Source organism: Taudactylus pleione, unplaced genomic scaffold, assembly GCF_031769625.1.
Source record: "Taudactylus pleione unplaced genomic scaffold, aTauple2 ptg000792l, whole genome shotgun sequence".
Classification (NCBI taxonomy): Eukaryota; Metazoa; Chordata; class Amphibia; order Anura; family Myobatrachidae; genus Taudactylus; species Taudactylus pleione.
The window spans coordinates 5,010,174-5,028,240 of record NW_028285194.1 but is presented as its reverse complement, the minus strand read 5'-3'; the positions used below and the strand labels follow the sequence as shown (position 1 = coordinate 5,028,240).

Below are 18,067 nucleotides of genomic sequence, written 5' to 3'. Positions count from 1 at the left end.
AGTCCAAACCAAAAAAAAAATTATTTTCTGTGTTTGTGAATTGTGTGCGCAGTAGCCGCACGTGCATCAACAAAGTAGTGCCAAGCGTGCGCCTGTGTCATAAGTAAAGGGCCGGCTGGCTTGACCGTTAAAGGGTGCTGTAACCCCCAAAGTACACTCCAGTCCAAACCAAAAAAAAAATAATTTTCTGTGTTTGTGAATTGTGTGCGCAGTAGCCGCACGTGCATCAACAAAGTAGTGCCAAGCGTGCGCCTGTGTCATAAGTAAAGGGCCGGCTGGCTTGACCGTTAAGGGTGCTGTAACCCCCGAAAGTACACTCCAGTCCAAACCAAAAAAAATATTATTTTCTGTGTTTGTGAATTGTGTGCGCAGTAGCCGCACGTGCATCAACAAAGTAGTGCCAAGCGTGCGCCTGTGTCATAAGTAAAGGGCCGGCTGGCTTGACCGTTAAAGGGTTCTGTAACCCCCAAAGTACACTCCAAACCAAAAAAATATATATTTTCTGTGTTTGTGACTTGTGTGCACTGTGGCTGCACGTGCATCAACAAAGGAGCAGCGCCAAGCGTGCGCCTGTGTCCCATAAGTAAAGAGCCGGCTGGCTCATTTCTTAAAGGGTGGTGTAACCCCCAAAGTGCACTACTCTCCGGCAAAAATAAAAAAATATTTTCTGTGTTTGTGTGCGCTTTAGCCGCACGTATATATCAATATAACATAAATGGAGGACCAAACTTTCTCCGATAAAAATAAAATAGGGAAAGATCAAGAACCACTTCCTCCTAGTGCTGTTGCTGCTGCTGGGAGTTGTTCATCATCCCAGAGAGAAAGTAGGAACATCACTACTTTTACTAAACAATTGACCCTCCAACAGTCCCTAGCGATGAGGATGAAGTACGACAGCAGTCATCCTGAAGCAAAACGTATAACTGAGGCCTTGACTGCTATGTTGGTGTTAGACGTGCGTCCGGTATCCGCCATTAGTGCAGTGGGATTTAGACAATTGATGGAGGTAGTGTGTCCTCGGTTCCAAATCCCGTCTAGATTCCACTTGCATCCTCAAAGCAGCAGCGACAAGCGTGCGTCTGTCTGTTAAATGGTGGTGACACCCTCAAAGTGTGCTACACAAACAATAAAAATATTATTCTTTTTTTTTCTGTCTTTGTGAAATGTGTGTGCTGTAGCCGCACCTGCATCCTTAAAGCAGCAGCGACAAGCGTGCGTCTGTCTGTTAAAGGTTGGTGACACCCTCAAAGTGTGCTACACAAACAATTAAAATATTGTTCTTTTTTTTTCTGTCTTTGTGAATTGTGTGGGCTGTAGCCGCACTTGCATCCTCAAAGCAGCAGCGACAAGCGTGCGTCTGTCTGTTAAAGGGTGGTGTAACTCTCAAAGTGCTCCAAAAAATAAAAAAATATTTTTTTAATGTGTTTGTGACTTGTGTGCGATGTAGCCGCACTTGCATCCTCAAAGCAGCAGCGACAAGCGTGCGTCTGTCTGTTAAAGGGTGGTGACACCCTCAAAGTGTGCTACACAAACAATAAAAATATTCTTCTTTTTTCTGTCTTTGTGAATTGTGTGGGCTGTAGCCGCACCTGCATCCTTAAAGCAGCAGCGACAAGCGTGCGTCTGTCTGTTAAAGGGTGGTGTAACTCTCAAAGTGCTCCAAAAAATAAAAAACTATTTTTTTAATGTGTTTGTGACTTGTGTGCGATGTAGCCGCACTTGCATCCTCAAAGCAGCAGCGACAAGCGTGCGTCTGTCTGTTAGAGGGTGGTGACACCCTCAAAGTGTGCTACACAAACAATAAAAATATTCTTCATTTTTCTGTCTTTGTGAATTGTGTGGGCTGTAGCCGCACCTGCATCCTTAAAGCAGCAGCGACAAGCGTGCGTCTGTCTGTTAAAGGGTGGTGACACCCTCAAAGTGTGCTACACAAACAATTAAAATATTGTTCTTTTTTTTTCGGTCTTTGTGAAATGTGTGGGCTGTAGCCGCACCTGCATCCTTAAAGCAGCAGCGACAAGCGTGCGTCTGTCTGTTAAAGGGTGGTGACACCCTCAAAGTGTGCTACACAAACAATAAAAATATTCTTTTTTTTTTTCTGTCTTTATGCCTGTGTCATAAGTAAAGGGCCGGCTGGCTTGACCGTTAAAGGGTGCTGTAACCCCCAAAGTACACTCCAGTCCAAACCAAAAAAATATATATTTTCTGTGTTTGTGAATTGTGTGCGCAGTAGCCGCACGTGCATCAACAAAGTAGTGCCAAGCGTGCGCCTGTGTCATAAGTAAAGGGCCGGCTGGCTTGACCGTTAAAGGGTGCTGTAACCCCCAAAGTACACTCCAGTCCAAACCAAAAAAATATATATTTTCTGTGTTTGTGAACTGTGTGCGCAGTAGCCGCACGTGCATCAACAAAGTAGTGCCAAGCGTGCGCCTGTGTCATAAGTAAAGGGCCGGCTGGCTTGACCGTTAAAGGGTGCTGTAACCCCCAAAGTACACTCCAAACCAAAAAAATATATATTTTCTGTGTTTGTGACTTGTGTGCACTGTGGCTGCACGTGCATCAACAAAGGAGCAGCGCCAAGCGTGCGCCTGTGTCCCATAAGTAAAGAGCCGGCTGGCTCATTTCTTAAAGGGTGGTGTAACCCACAAAGTGCACTACTCTCCAGCAAAAATAAAAAAATATTTTCTGTGTTTGTGTGCGCTTTAGCCGCACGTATATATCAATATAACATAAATGGAGGAACAAACTTTCTCCGATAAAAATAAAATAGGGAAAGATCAAGAACCACTTCCTCCTAGTGCTATTGCTGCTGCTGGGAGTTGTTCATCATCCCAGAGAGGAAGTAGGAACATCACTACTTTTACTAAACAATTGACCCTCCAACAGTCCCTAGCGATGAGGATGAAGTACGACAGCAGTCATCCTGAAGCAAAACGTATAACTGAGGCCTTGACTTCTATGTTGGTGTTAGACGTGCGTCCGGTATCCGCCATTAGTGCAGTGGGATTTAGACAATTGATGGAGGTAGTGTGACCCCGGTTCCAAATCCCGTCTAGATTCCACCTGCATCCTCAAAGCAGCAGCGACAAGCGTGCGTCTGTCTGTTAAAGGGTGGTGACACCCTCAAAGTGTGCTACACAAACAATAAAAATATTCTTCTTTTTTTTCTGTCTTTGTGAATTGTGTGGGTTGTAGCCGCACTTGCATCCTCAAAGCAGCAGCGACAAGCGTGCGTCTGTCTGTTAAAGGGTGGTGACACCCTCAAAGTGTGCTACACAAACAATAAAAATATTGCTATTTTTTTTTCGGTCTTTGTGAAATGTGTGGGCTGTAGCCGCACCTGCATCCTTAAAGCAGCAGCGACAAGCGTGCGTCTGTCTGTTAAAGGATTACATCGGTGACAGCATCCAAGTAGGCATGTCAGACAGTCCGTACCTGTACTGGCAGGAAAAAGAAGCAATTTGGAGGTCCCTGTACAAACTGGCTCTATTTTACCTGAGTTGCCCCGCTCCAGTGTGTACTTCGAAAGAGTGTTTAGTGCAGCCGGGAACCTTGTCAGCGAAAGGCGTAGGAGGTTGCTTCCACAAAAATGTGGAGAAGATGATGTTCATAAAATGAATTATCAACTCTTCCAGGGAGACCAGCCTCCAGAACGTACAGAGAGACCTGTGGTTCCAGCGGGGACGAATTAATACTCTGTGAGGATGAGGATGTACACACTGAAGAGGGTGAGGAATCGGTGGATGAGGAGGATGAGGATGACATCTTGCCTCCGTAGAGCCAGTTTGTGCAGGGACAGATTAATTGCCAGCTTGTTTTGTGGGGGCCCAAACGAACCAATCATTTCAGCCACAGTTGTGGGGCAGACCCTGGCACTGAAATGATTGGTTTGTTAAAGTGTGCATGTCCTGTTTATACAACATAAGGGTGGGTGGGAGGGCCCAAGGACAATTCCATCTTGCACCTCTTTTTTTTCTTTGCATTATGTACAGTTTGGGGCCTAGTTTTTCAAACTGCCATCCTGTCTGCCACTGTAGTTTCTCGCCTAGATGGGTCACGTGTTTGTGCCGCCCACTCGTGTCGCTTAGCATAGTCATCCAACTACCTCGGTGCAACCTTTTGGACATAAAAACACTATTGTGAGGTGTGAGGTGTTCAGAATAGACTGGAAATGAGTGGAAATTAAGGTTATTGAGGTTAATAATAGCATAGGAGCAGAAAAACCTACAAATTCTGTGATTTTAGCTGTTTTTATGCTTTTTTTCAAAAAAATACAGATCCAAAACACAAAACCCAGAACCCAAAACACTGAAGGGTGGTTTTGGCAAAACCAATCCAGATCCAAAACACGAAGAAAGATCCAGATCCAAAACCAAAACACAAAACACGAAAAGTGGCCGGTGCACACCCCTAGTATAAACCATGTTATTAGTATAGTATAATAAAAACGACAGATAACAGTATGGCGTTAAATTGTTCAAATTTGTTTTGACAATTAAAATTTCGAATTGTAACTTCTAACTTTTAAAAGGATAGAGAAAAGGTTTGGTAGTGCATAAAGACAAACACACCCAGGCAGATGATGTCATAACTCCGTGTAGGTAGTGTGTCCACAGAGTAACTTTATGAAGAGAGCACATCTGAAAACTTTTAAATATTATAACAGCAAGAGAAGGGAAGGAAGGAGGGAAAACAGGTTCAAAGAGGCCCCGCCCCAACACAAACAACATTACAGTATAGCTCACTAAAGCCCACACCCAAAGCTCCAGCACAACCATTGGCTCAGTACAAACTGTCCATCAAAACTAAACTACAGTCTTAAAGGGAACATAAATCTGTTATCCAGTCCTACAGTCCATGGGTTTTAAATCCTGATTGTCAGCCCTATGATACTCTGAACTTAGGAGCTGATTCAGACTCGGATGCTAGATGCGTACGCTCAATCTCAAAGTATGCAAATTCGGCCAAGTGATGGCAAGGCAGGCAAACTCTTGGCAAGGTATAAGCACGCCCACTATGTCTTGGCGTGTGATTGCTTTGTGTATGCAGATGCCCACCAGCCTGTCTTCAGATGCCCACTTGCACACGTCATCTCCAGGAAGTGTATGTAACCATCGGTACATCGGGTACCATCGGGAGCATTGGCAGCGCTTGAGGTTGATTATACCCTATCGCAAGCACTGCGAGCACTTCAGTGTAAAAACCAGCCAGGTGACATGTACTGTGACGCTGCCTGTTAATTATGCACGGCTCTGAAACGGCGCTAAGACGCTCAGGCACGCCTGCGTTCGCACCTCCACTCCCCCGTTTATAGTGGCCAGGCCCTGTTACCACCCACAAATGGCTTCTCTTGTCACTCACTCTGCTTCCCGATCTTTCGCAGTGGTTCGCGCACATGCACTGCGTACGTATGCGCACAATGCAAACCATCGTCAGCTACGAGCAAACGCTTCTTAGCGTCCGGTCTGAATCAGCTCCTTAGTTCCATGTTACACTTATTTTAACATTGATATTTTCCAGCACTAATTTGAAACCCTTAGGCCCAGATTTATCAACAAGTGATATTCTTGTTATCACTCCTTATTAATCTTAAATGGTGCTCTAACCAATCAGCTCCTACAAAACTAAAGTTATCACTTGTGTGCACATGGGTGGAGACAGAGTGCAGCTAAGAAAGATTTATTTTGATATGGAAAACTCTGTTTATTTAAAATGCAGCTATTAAAATAATTTGGGGTTAATTATTGCTATTAATATTGAAACTGGTAATTTAGTGATATGGCTAAATGTGGGGATGAAGATCTTGTCATTAAATGTGGGTGATATTGATGATTGAAGGGCTGGTCACAGGAAAAGTGGACTATTTTGTTTCCTTTTTGATCAGATATCCCGATCAATAGTACCTATTCTGTTTTCAATACAGGACTTTAATATTCCAAGAACTAGCAGCAGCTGGTTGTCAATATAATGGAAAGTATTGTGGAATAACTCAAATCCAGGAATTTGCAGGATCTCAAACAAGGATTTATTGGGGGGAGATCATGACAAACCTTATTGACTTTTTCGGCTGAGTGGCTAAAGTAATAGATCGAGGGGTGGAGGGGGGTAGATGTAGCTTATCTAGATTTTATTAAGGCTTTTGAAACAGTCCCACATCGCAGACTTTTAAATAAACTCGAAAGCAAGAGGATTGGACGATAAAACGGTTGAATCGATAAGAACTTGGTTAGAACATAGAAAACAAAGAGTCATAGTAAATGGAGTGTAGTCTAAAGAGGGAAATGTTTCCAGTGGAGTACCCAAAGGATCTGTACTTGGTCCAGCGCTTTCCTAATATCTTTGTTGGTGACATTGCAAATTGTATTGAAGGGAAAGTATACCTATGACACAAAGATATGCAACAGGGTAAACACACCAGGAGGGGTAAAACAAATGATTGAGGACCTAGGTAGACTAGAGGAATGGTCAAGAATGTGGCAACTACAGTTTAATGTCAAAATGTGCAAAATCATGCACTTGGGTTTCAAAAACCCAAAGGCTAAATATTGTATGAAGGGCATGAGCGTAACTACCATAATTGCAAGTGGTGCAGCTACTATGGGGCCCAGAGCAGGGGGAGCATATCTTCCTTGTCAAAGTTACATGTGTTATATACATATTTCACCATTGGGTGGTATATAGGGGCTCTTATAAACTTTTGCTATGGGGCCTTCAAATACCTAGTTACACCCCATTATAGGGTACTATAATGAAAACTATAGAAGAGGAAAGGGACTTATGAGTCACTATTTCAGTTGACTTGAAAGCAGGTAAGCAATGTAACAAAGCAATACGAAAGGCAAGTCAGATGCTTGGTTACATAGGGAGGGAGGAATCAGAAATAAATAAATAATAATGCCACTGTATATATCATTCCCACGTCCTCATGTAAGATTCCTGTGTTCAGTTCTGGAGGCCATATTTCCAGAAGGATATAAATACATTAGAGAGTGTACAAAGAAGGGCAAGAAGGAAAGACTAAAAGATCTTACTATGTATAATTTGGAGCAGATAAGGGAAAGGGGGGACATGATAGAAACTTTCAAATATATCAAGGGTTTTAACAAGGTACAGGAGGGAAGCATTCTTCAAAGGAAGAGAAATATTAGAACACATGCATTGAAACTGGAGGGTGGTAGATTCAAAGGAAATTTGAGGAAAAATTACTTCACAGAAAAAGTAGTTAATAAGTGAAATAGCCTCCCATCAGAGGTGGTAAAGGCTAAGGCAGTAGAGAAATGTAAACATGCGTGGGATAGGCATAAGGATATCCTTACAAAGAACTAAGGATCAAATAGAGTTGAGGTTACCAAAAGTTTTTAAAAAGTTCAGACTAGATGGACCACGTGGTTCTTATCTGCTGTCAAATTCTCTGTTTCTAAAGCTGCAAAATTAGGTAGAAGAAAGCAGCACAGTCTGCCAACTGTCCTAAATCTATCAGGATTATCGCAAATTTGGGGAACTACAGTATATGTCACATTTAGGATTTTATTGTGTTTTATGTCCCATTTCACTCTGCTCTCCCATTCCACCCTTCTCAGGAGCACTTACTGTACTCTGCCTCACTGTTGGGTGGAGGAGAAGGTCAAAGTGTTCCAATGCACTACACTGGCTGCTGTGTAGTGCATTGTGGATGTGTAGAATGTGCAGAGAACTGTTGACAAGATCAGTGAAAGTAATCATCGAATTCCCTTCCAACATGGAGCAATCATAAATGGCAACTGCTATAAAGACCAGAACCCTCCTTCAACAGATGCTCATCAATTAGGAACCTGTTGTGGGGGGAGAACTTGAAGTATGCATATGTGATATATGGAGAATGTTGGGAGAGCTTAAATGGCAAGGGGACTGTGAATAGAGCAAATCTCACATAATGTTTCCCCACCACTCCACTTTTGGAACATGCAGTGAAGGAAACCGAGCACTACTCTTGTACTCATATGCACTGTATCAAAGGCCAATTTGCAAAATAAAAATAAATAAAAAATAATTGTTTCAAGTACTACAAATTTCCTGAAAACCAGTGAGATGAGTAAGATTTTATTTTTTCTTCAAAGGACTATGCATTTCAATGGAAAAAAGGAACTGAAATAAATGGAAAAAAGATCTTTTATAAAAATTTGTAGACCAGTGACAAATGGTGTCCTTTTACCAGTTACTTTGATAAAAATACATGTGATGCCGTGCAGCCTTGAGGGCATTTTTTATAATGTAATATTGTCACATTCAATAAAAGATAAAACAGAGGGTACATGTTATACAGGAATCACATAGGATGGATATTATTCTGACCTGGAGCATTACAATACAGTAAGTCTGTCAACAGTGTTAGGCTGTGCTCAGAGTGTCCCCATTAAGGTGTATCCAATTATTATGAGTTTTGTGAAGCTACTGTTCATTTAATTAGACAAGTGCTAAGTGTGCATGTAGTTGGAGATTTTGAAGACTTTTCTTCACCAGGGTGGCCACAATAGGTGGTAGCATACTCTAGACTTTGATTACTTAAGTGCCATCAGATTTGATCTAGGCAACAATCCGTTAATCTAATTTAATTATATACTGGTGTATATTAGAGTATTGTAATGGGATGTAGTTAACATACCTACACCCAGCTCCCAGCTGATGAATTCCTGGCACAGGAATTCCACTACCCGGCCAGAAGACCGGTGCCTGAATACCAACAGTAGTGGACATCCAGACGCCAGAATTCTGACAGCTGGAATACCGATGGTAAGAATAGCTTGCTAGGTCTTAGCCGTGGGAGGGAGGGTTAGGTTTATGCTTCATTAGGGTTAGGCTACGGGAGGGGTTAGGTTAGGGTTTGGTACCCCTGGGGGTGGGTTAGGGTTAGGCTCCACTGGGGGGGTTAGGCACTAAGGGGGGAGGGTTAGGTTTAGGCACCAAGGAAGGAGGGTTAGGTTTAGGTGCTAATGGGGAGCGTTAGGTTGGGGGGGGGGTTAGTGTTACTATACAGAAAAGAAGGGTTAGGGGGAGAAGGGGGGATGATTAACATACTTACCACACCCTTGTCTGGATCCTGAGCATAGGGATGCCACTGTCGGTATATTGACAGCTGGCATTCTGAGTGCCAGGATTTCATATTAATTCCATTACATATACAGTATGATCACTCATTTTTGCTGGCTTGTATATTTTTTTCTGATGGTATTCAAAGCTACCATCAGAAAACAGAAACCAGGCAACTGTAAGTTTCTCTACCATCATTGCTAGTATATTTTAAAACTACTTTCTGGAAGTTGTATCACCAGACTAGACTTTTCCAGCTACTTAATAGACCAAGGAGATACAAAGCTGGCCGCAGGACCTTCAGAAGTGGGCACTGGCATATTTTTTTTTCCATAGTACATCTGTACTGGTACCTGGAAGCTGCTCTCTGCTAATCCCAGCTTGGACTGGCAGTCCCAGGGGAAGACAACAACTCCCCCTGGGGATGCCTGTCTCGTAAGTGACTGGCAGGTGGCACTTCCAATGGGAAACCACTGCCAGTCACAGTTTATCCAGTGCAGTCACGGACTGCAACTGGCTCACAATGGTCGTTGGGGAGGGGGGGGGGCTGCAGCCCTGAAGCCCATAGGTAAAATCCACCACTGGTTGTACTGCAGTCACATCAGACCCAGGTATGACAGGGGTTGAAGACACAACTTCAGACTTGAGTATATAAGTGACAGTGAATAGGTCACTAACAGGGATTATTTTTGCACACTAATTTTGCAATTCTGATTTCTTGCAACTCTGAATAAGGTCTTAAATGTCTGCAATGATATGTTTAGCCATCCCAAGCGTTATGAATGGTAGCATAGCTGATCCATTGTTGATCTTCCCTAGATTGGCCTCTTGCCTTCACTTAATAGCTGGAATGTACAAGATGTAACCGAAAGCAACAAACACTGGTGCGATTCACACACACTTCATTACAAACATGGCTAGACTGACAGTGACACAGAGGAGCTCACTGTGCACAATCCTTGGCCCTTATGAGGCCCTTATGTGCTTTCCTGGAAATCTTCAACGAAACATTTGAACATTCTGTTTTGTGCATCAAAACATGTACACTGGTATTTTTTTCCATTCATATAACATACTGTAGGACTTGGCCTTTTTGATCAGCATTTGGTGTTCAGAGATGTACACTTGTATATATCATATAGACTCCTTACTTTTTTTTAAAAGAAAAAAAATATCTTGTTTATGTACGACTATGTGCAACAGATCCAGGACTTTGTGACGGCTCGTTTGTCTGCCGTTGGTATAAATGAAAGTGCGAAGGTGTAATGGGCTGCTTTCATTATGATCTATTTTTTTTAGAAGAAGCTGTGATTCCAAATAGGAAGCAGATTTGGAACAAAGCAATAGTTCAGCAGGAGGCATCATAATTAATAAGGGGCAGCAACTGCAGTGATGTTTAATGTAACATGACAACTCAGAGTTTTGCCTAGTAAACAGCTTGGGACTACATTTTCAATGGCAGACTTTGTCATTAATTCTAACTTGAAAATAAGATACTATTAGGTTGTTCAGTACCTATTGCAGCATCTCGGTGAAACACAAAACATTCCATCAGCCCTGTGAAGCATTCAGTACAGATGGGATAAGATTTGAGAATGATTTGTGCCTGTCTTGTACTGTTGTCCTTGTACTAATGTTTTTAAACAAAAGATTGAACACACTTAAGGTCGCTGTCATATTTTTCTTTTCTTTTTTTTTAAACCAATAATATATTAGGAAAAAGTCTAAGCCAATAAAACAGTCAATGCCATCATTTGCATTTATAAAGGTTGGTATACCTTAATTTGACATATTATTATAATGAAAATATTTAAGGTAGATTATTTTTTTTTGTAACGGCACACTGACCAGCATCACTTCTGCTGTGGCTTATATTTAATTACATCGTTTCTGCAGAGTTTTGTGGAAAATTATTAATAAATGATAAAAAAAAATTTCAAATAATTATAAACGTTAGAATAATTAATGGCTGTGCTATGCCAGTCAAGTAGGGAAGCCTACTATGTTACCTGGGCTATCATGACCATTTTCAATTCTCATTACTTTTTAGGGGGCTTTACCAAAGTGTGGGGTATAGCCACACCCACCCAGTGACTGGAGCATGAAAGGCCCACCAGGGAAAGGCCATAGAAGGGGCCCGCTAAAGGGGTGTGACCAGCCATTGGTTAGGTGTGATCATCAAGTGAAGTGTTGTGGCCAAATAATGTCAGGCTGGGGGGAGCCTCACTAGCTGGGCTTCCACAAGCCCCTGTCACGTCACTGAATGGATGCCGTGTGCACGCACGCAACATCCATTCAGACTCCGGGGTCCGCCACCGGCGCACAGCTGTGGCGGTGGGGTCCCCAACCTCCCGATTTGACCATCCGTGGGCCACTTCGGTCCACGGGTGGAACAGCGGGATGTTGGGGAGGGTTGCGCCCTCTATGGGTGGCATCCCTGTTCGACTGCACTGGTCGAACACCCCTAGAGCCGGCCCTGGTAGGAGGAAGATGTATGGGTTAGGAGTGTATTGTGGCAAGAGTAGGTAGGTGAGGGGATGTAACTAAGGGTGGCAGAAAATATGCATTCTTTCCAATTAATAATGGAAAGACAAAATATGATTATGATCTGGTGAATATAAGTACCCAAAATAGATAAGATAAAGGAAGGGTGAAGAGTTTAATAAATAATTATTAGGATCAGTGCGGATTCATTTCACATTTTTAAGCTAGAAGATATTATAAGAAATGGGATACTAGAGCGGATAAAAATGGAGGCAAGTGGGTTAAGTGGAGAATAAGTTAGTTAAGAGGGGGTGGAGGAGGAATGAAGGTGTAGAGGAAGCAATTTGGAGCAATGCAAAGTGATGGTTCATAGAAGAAGTTAGGCATGGTAGAGTGAAATCATAAGGTATATAATAATTGAGAGAGTGATTAGTGGGAAAACACTGCATTATAACAGAGCTAGAACTACATTATCCAATAAGAATTCATTGTTGGTGTCAGGTTGTGTGTATCAGTGATGTGGGTGCAGGAAGCAGGACAGTTCCTGGCTGCAGACACATGAGGAGAGAAGCAGTGATTGCTGATGGAGAAACATGATGCTGGAGACCGACAGTTTAATGTGTGGAGGGAGAGGGTAGGAGGAACAGAAAATGGCTATTCAGACGCACGGAGATAGTTATGGCCATGTTATGAGAGTGTTGTGGGTGTGTCGCTGCAGTGGTCGAATATACAATTTATCGCTGATGGAGAATCTGCACCTACCATGGACTGGTGCAAGTTTTCATGGTATGATCGATGGTGGCATCTAAAAATGTAACAAACGTGATTGCAGAGTCCAGAGCTGCTCAAAGTGGGCATCTCAGCCCTTGCACATTCATACATGTTGATGTACACCAGGGAAGAGTTTGTAGAGATATTTGCATAAAGACACAGATGTGTGACTGGCAAAATACACAGACATGGATGCCGGGGTATCCGACTCAGGATCAGTCACTTAGTCTCATATTAGTCTCCACTGCCCTTCAGCCAAGCAAGGTCCCCTCCTCGGTTGTATAATAGCTGTAATAGGGAAATTGTTTGGCTGTCTGCAATTCATAATACTAAGCGGCATATTTATTAAAGCATATTTGTAGTATCCAAAGGCGCATGTACAGTAGGCGCATGTATAGTCGGCACATGCAGAGTAACGCAGCTGAGGGCAAAGCAGGAAGTAAGGTTTTCACATATGTGATCACTATAACTCTCACTGATTGTCGGGTCTGGCTCATCAGAATAATTGTATGTTAGCAAAATAAATATTTCTTATTGTACGAATTGCACCAATAAGGAATCTTTATTTTCAGGGGCTGGCTGAAAAAAATTATAAATACGCCCATTGAAGACAATATTCACACTAACAGCAATACAGGTTGAGTCTTCCAAATCCAAATATTACAAAATACAGGATTGGTTTAGCATGACTGAGATAGTGACACCTTTGCTTTTTGATAGTTCAATGTACACAAACTTTGTTTAAGGCACAAAATTATTAAAAATAAAGTATAAAATTACCTTCAGGCTGTGTGTATAAGGTGTAAATGAAACAAATGAATTTCATGTACTGTATGTACACAAACTTTGTTTGAGCCACAAAATTATTGAAAATATTGTATAAAATGACCTGCTGGCTGTGTGTATAAGGTGTATATGAAACATAAATGTATTCTGTGTTAGATTTGGGTGCCATTCCCAGGATATCTCATTATGATATGCAAATATTCCAAAATATGGAATATTTCAATATCCAAAATAACCCTGGTCCCAAGCATTTTGGATATGGGACACTCAACCTGTACTGATAAAATACAGTAGTGAGAATTAATCATGTTTTATACTAAAAATACTTGCTGGGCCCAGACAGTGGGGAGATCCTTTGAGGCAAAAGTGACTGACAGCAGCAGCTTTAAAAAGCTCTGAGATTGCCAAGTGTGAGGGAAGAAGCCCTATCCTGCACTCCCTTTCCATTTATGTTCTCACAAGAGTGGGACTGAGTGCCGGTGATTCGTCCATGAGTTTGGAAGAGGGAGGGGGACTGGGAGAGTTGCCCGCAATCCAGCTCTGGCAAGGTTTGGGATTCGCCTGTGATTACTGGCAGCTCATTGTCCACTCCGCTGGTAATAGAACACTTGACCCAAGACTGTTTGCCATGAACTCTACTCTGTGCTCTCCCTTCCTGCTGTGCCTGCACAGGCTGTCAGTGATCTCAGTAACCAACTGCTGCAACAGCACACTGTGTGACACAGTAGCTGTAGAAGTGCGGATCACCCTGGTGATCTGATCGGTAGCGGTGCAAGCGGTATGTGCCCCAATTTTAATTAAGCCAGTAAGCTGACTCTGCAGGGAGACCTGAACCTCACAGAACCGCTCTTGCTGTTAGACTCTGCCCCTGCATTAGGCTCTGCCCCCGTTGCTAAAAATTAATCCAGACTGAAACTTGGCTCACAACTCCTTACTCCTTTTTCAATTAATATATTTGTCTAGATACTTGGTTGACTGTGCAAAGTGATATACATTATGTCCACTGTTTATGAATAGTTTGTAAACTATGGGTCTCGCAAGAGCCGATGATCTCGCAAGCAGGTCGATGTTTGGCTGTGCGCACGCGCAATGGCCGCACTGTGCGTGCGCAAGCCCCGGAGCGAGAGACAAATTCTCTCGCTCCGTGGCTCACTACAAAAGGGACGGCTGTCGATGTTGATTGAAAGCTCGCCCCGTTTTGTAGGCGTGGCGGGGGGTGGCTTCACAAACGGAGATGTTCCCAAGCAAACGCCTGACGTTTGTGGGCGGCCCCACTGACATCACCAGTGATGTCAGTGGGAGAGCTTCTGGCTCTATTAGAGCTGAAAGCTCTCTGGGGCTTGCAGCAGACGAGACATTACCACAAGGGTCTCATCGCAAGCCCCGATGGTCGCGATGGTCTGGACCATCGCGACCATGATCCTGGTCGCTCGTTAAAGCTGTGGGTGGTAACCCACAGCCTAGCGAGCGGCCAGGAGTCTGGATCAGAAAATGGATGCAGCCACCCTCATTCAGAGCTAGCGCTCACATTTTGCGAGCGGCTCTGAATGAGGTCCTATATCTATTGTATTGAAGTAACAATTTCCATCAATTCAACAAGGTGTTAAAATCACCTAATGCATTTCCCACAAAACCAGTGACATTGGAGGCATAGAAGTATTCCACAGATGGTATTTAAGTTCCATTTAACCACCTAAAATAGGGGATTGGCCAATTGATCACTGATCTGGAGGAGTTTTGTAAATTAATTTCTAATCGTAAATTGCATATAATGTAGAGATGTGTGGGTCCAGTTCCCAGAGTACTGACAACAACCGAATTTAGTGGTTCCTGGATGAATCGAGTCCTAGTTTGGAATCATTTTGTGGTTCCGAATTGAGTTGAGTCCCGGTTTTAAAAACTGAGCTTGGGTTTTGGTTTGCATGTAAACAGGTCCAATTACATGATTTTAGCTGTTTTTTTATTTTTTTATTTTTAAATACAGATCCAAAACCAAAACACATGAGGGTGGTTTTGCAAAACCAAAACACGAAGATGAATCCAGATCCAGTTCCAAAACTAAAACCAAAACATGGGGGTCCACGCACATCTCTAATAAAATGCATAATGCACATTAAGGTATTGCTGCAAACTATTGCCTATCTATCACCAATTTAAGACACATGCATATAATACAAAAAATGTTGCATGTTGATTCAAAATATCTAAGAAATTGGGTTTTAAAGACTGTACAAATTTGAATCCTTTTCCTAGAAAAAAAAAATTATTTCCCTATCTGCAGCTTCTACATTATGAGATACAAAAAAAATTCTGAAGACTTTCTTATATGTTTTGTCTATTTATGAAGTGTTGGAGTCAGTTTTATGTCAAACAATGATATACAGTATAAGAAAATTGAGAAATACATAAAATAATGGTCTTGGTGCCATAATAATTCTTTTTGTCTACTATGTGGAAAAATGTGCTTGGAGTCAATTCATTGAACTTTATTAAAGGTTCTATTCTTAAAAACTTTCAGACATCATTCCATTGTTTATCGTCATTAAATCTAAATTTTTTGAAAATATCTAATTTCTATTTGGTCTCTATTAATATTTGTATACCTTCCAGTAAGTCCATTGTAATGTCTTCCAATATTTTGTTAAGTAGCTAATCTTTATAAAGAAGGCGATCTTTATATGGTTACATTTCTTATATACCGGTTATTGGCATTACATTTCGCTACATTAAATTATCTATAGCTGATAGGGCATCTCATATTGATATTTTCAACTATCTCCAGTTACATTCCATTATTCTGCAAGATCCTATCACTTGTGAATGATAATGATTCAAAAATCATCAATTCATGAAGAATCCTAGCTAATTACTCTTTAAATTTAATTTTATCTCGCCAACATCATGTTCCAGTTTTTAGTTATATTCTTCTAGTTTGTTGGAAGCTCTTATCTTAGGCAGTTTTAAGACTATATTGATTTGCTAGGTATTTCTAATTCACTAAAGCATATATTTTGGAGACATGCTATTCGTGGATACTGTATGTCTCACCTGGCACAGCTGAGTAAGCAATGGAGAACCAGGTTCAGTCTAAATGATTTTCCCATGTGTTTCGCACTCATAAAACATTGGGACAGTTTTTGTCCCTAAATGGTGACCTTTATTCATTTATAGGTTTATTTTATTGTACTATTTCCTTATTAGTCTACTATACTTCTCATTTATACAAAATGTAGGTATTCCTAGGGGTCTATGTACTAAGGCCCTGATTCAGAGCCGGACGCTCTTTTAGAGCGCTCGCTCTGAATCAGGGCGTTTTTTTTTTTGTTTCGGCCTCCTGGCCGCTTGCATAGCTTTGACAACCCACAGCTTTGGCGAGCGGCCAGATGATCTCGACCATCAGGCTTGCGACGAGACCCTTGTGATAGGGTCTCGTCCATCGCAAGCCCCAGTGAGCTTCCGGCTCTAATAGAGCCAGAAGCTCACCACTGACATCAGCCCCCAAACGGCAGGCGTTCCTTCGGGAATGCCTCCGTTTGGTCAGCCACCCCCCCCGACACGCCTACCAAACGGGGCGAGCTGTTGATCAACACTGACAGCCGCCCCGTTTGGATGCGAGCACCGGAGCGGTGATTTCTCGCTCCGGGGTTCGCGCATGCGCACTGCCCGGCCATCGACCCGCTTGCAGGCGCATAGTGCTTGCGAGCGAATCTGAATGAGGCCCTAAGCCCTGTCACTTCAGCCAATCAGCTCCTGTCACTTTACAGGCTGTGTTTAAAAAATGACAGGTGCCGATTTGGTAATTTATCTCCATCTACCTTATCTCTCTCCATGGCTTAGTACTCTATATGGGTTCGGTATGATTAACCGCTGGCCACATGGCCGGCAGTTCAAATTCCGACAGGGGTGAATATCCTAATCGTCCAAGGTAAGTATTTCCTAACCCTATTCTACCCCCTAACCCTCCCTTAGGGGTGCCTAACCCTAACCTCCCCCCCCAAGTGCCTAACCTTAATCCCCCCTCTAAGTGCCTAAACCTAACCCTCCCCTTCTCCACCGCCTAAACCTAAGTCCCCGGGGGGGTGCCTAACCCTAACCTCCCCCCGGGGGTGCCTAACCCTAACCACCCTTCCCCTCGCCTAAGCCCTAAACCTACCCCCTCCCCCCCCCCGCGGCTGTCCGCACCGGCTTACCTTCGATCGGTAAGCTGTGTGTCGGGCTCCCGGCGTAGGTATAATGACAGGCGGCAGGATTTCGATGCCTGCCATTTAACCCTTGCCAGGATTAGACAATCGGGAAGCCGGCGCTCGGGATTCTGTCCGTCGGCTTCCCGACTGCATCCCTTCTATATAGACCCCTGTGACTCTGATTAGTGCATTTAAGATTCCATATGATGCAATGATAAAAGATGCAAGATTATTTTAATCCAAGCCAATATAAGGCTTTTTAAACTGTGTCTAAATTCTCTGTTTCTGACTGTAATTATTAAGCAAGATTAATTTATATTCATTATTTTGTCATAAAAAAATTATGATGTTGAGATTTTTACTAGCACAGCTTTCACTCTATGCATGAACATCCATATAAAGCACCTTAAAAGTTATTTACATTTAAATAAGAACATCCTGCAAAATAAATTCTACTGTTTGCACGTGGGTCCATACTAATCTACAAATCTATTTAGCTCATTAGAAGATGCAAACTGCACCATATCCACATGTAAAATCCACGTGTGTTGCTTAATATTTGGGTGCATTTATAGAAAACTAGGAATTTTCAGCGTGCAAGATACATTTTTGACTAAAAAAAAAAAACTATTGTTGTCCTGAAAATATTTAGTTGTGTCTTTTGCTTTGAAAGTAAATTGGAAGCCTAATATAAATCTTTAATTAGAAACTGACATGTGGAAATATATACAGCACGTTAGATGGAGGAAACAAATGCATGCCAGTGAAATGTAATG

General features: G+C 42.4%; 1 long non-coding RNA gene across 2 annotated transcripts in view; it reads right to left on the bottom strand.

Moving 5' to 3' along the window:
* LOC148474965 (uncharacterized) overlaps positions 1-18,067 on the bottom strand; it is a 111,304-nt gene that overhangs the window by 67,926 nt on the left and 25,311 nt on the right. The gene's annotated exons all lie outside the window — the stretch shown is intronic.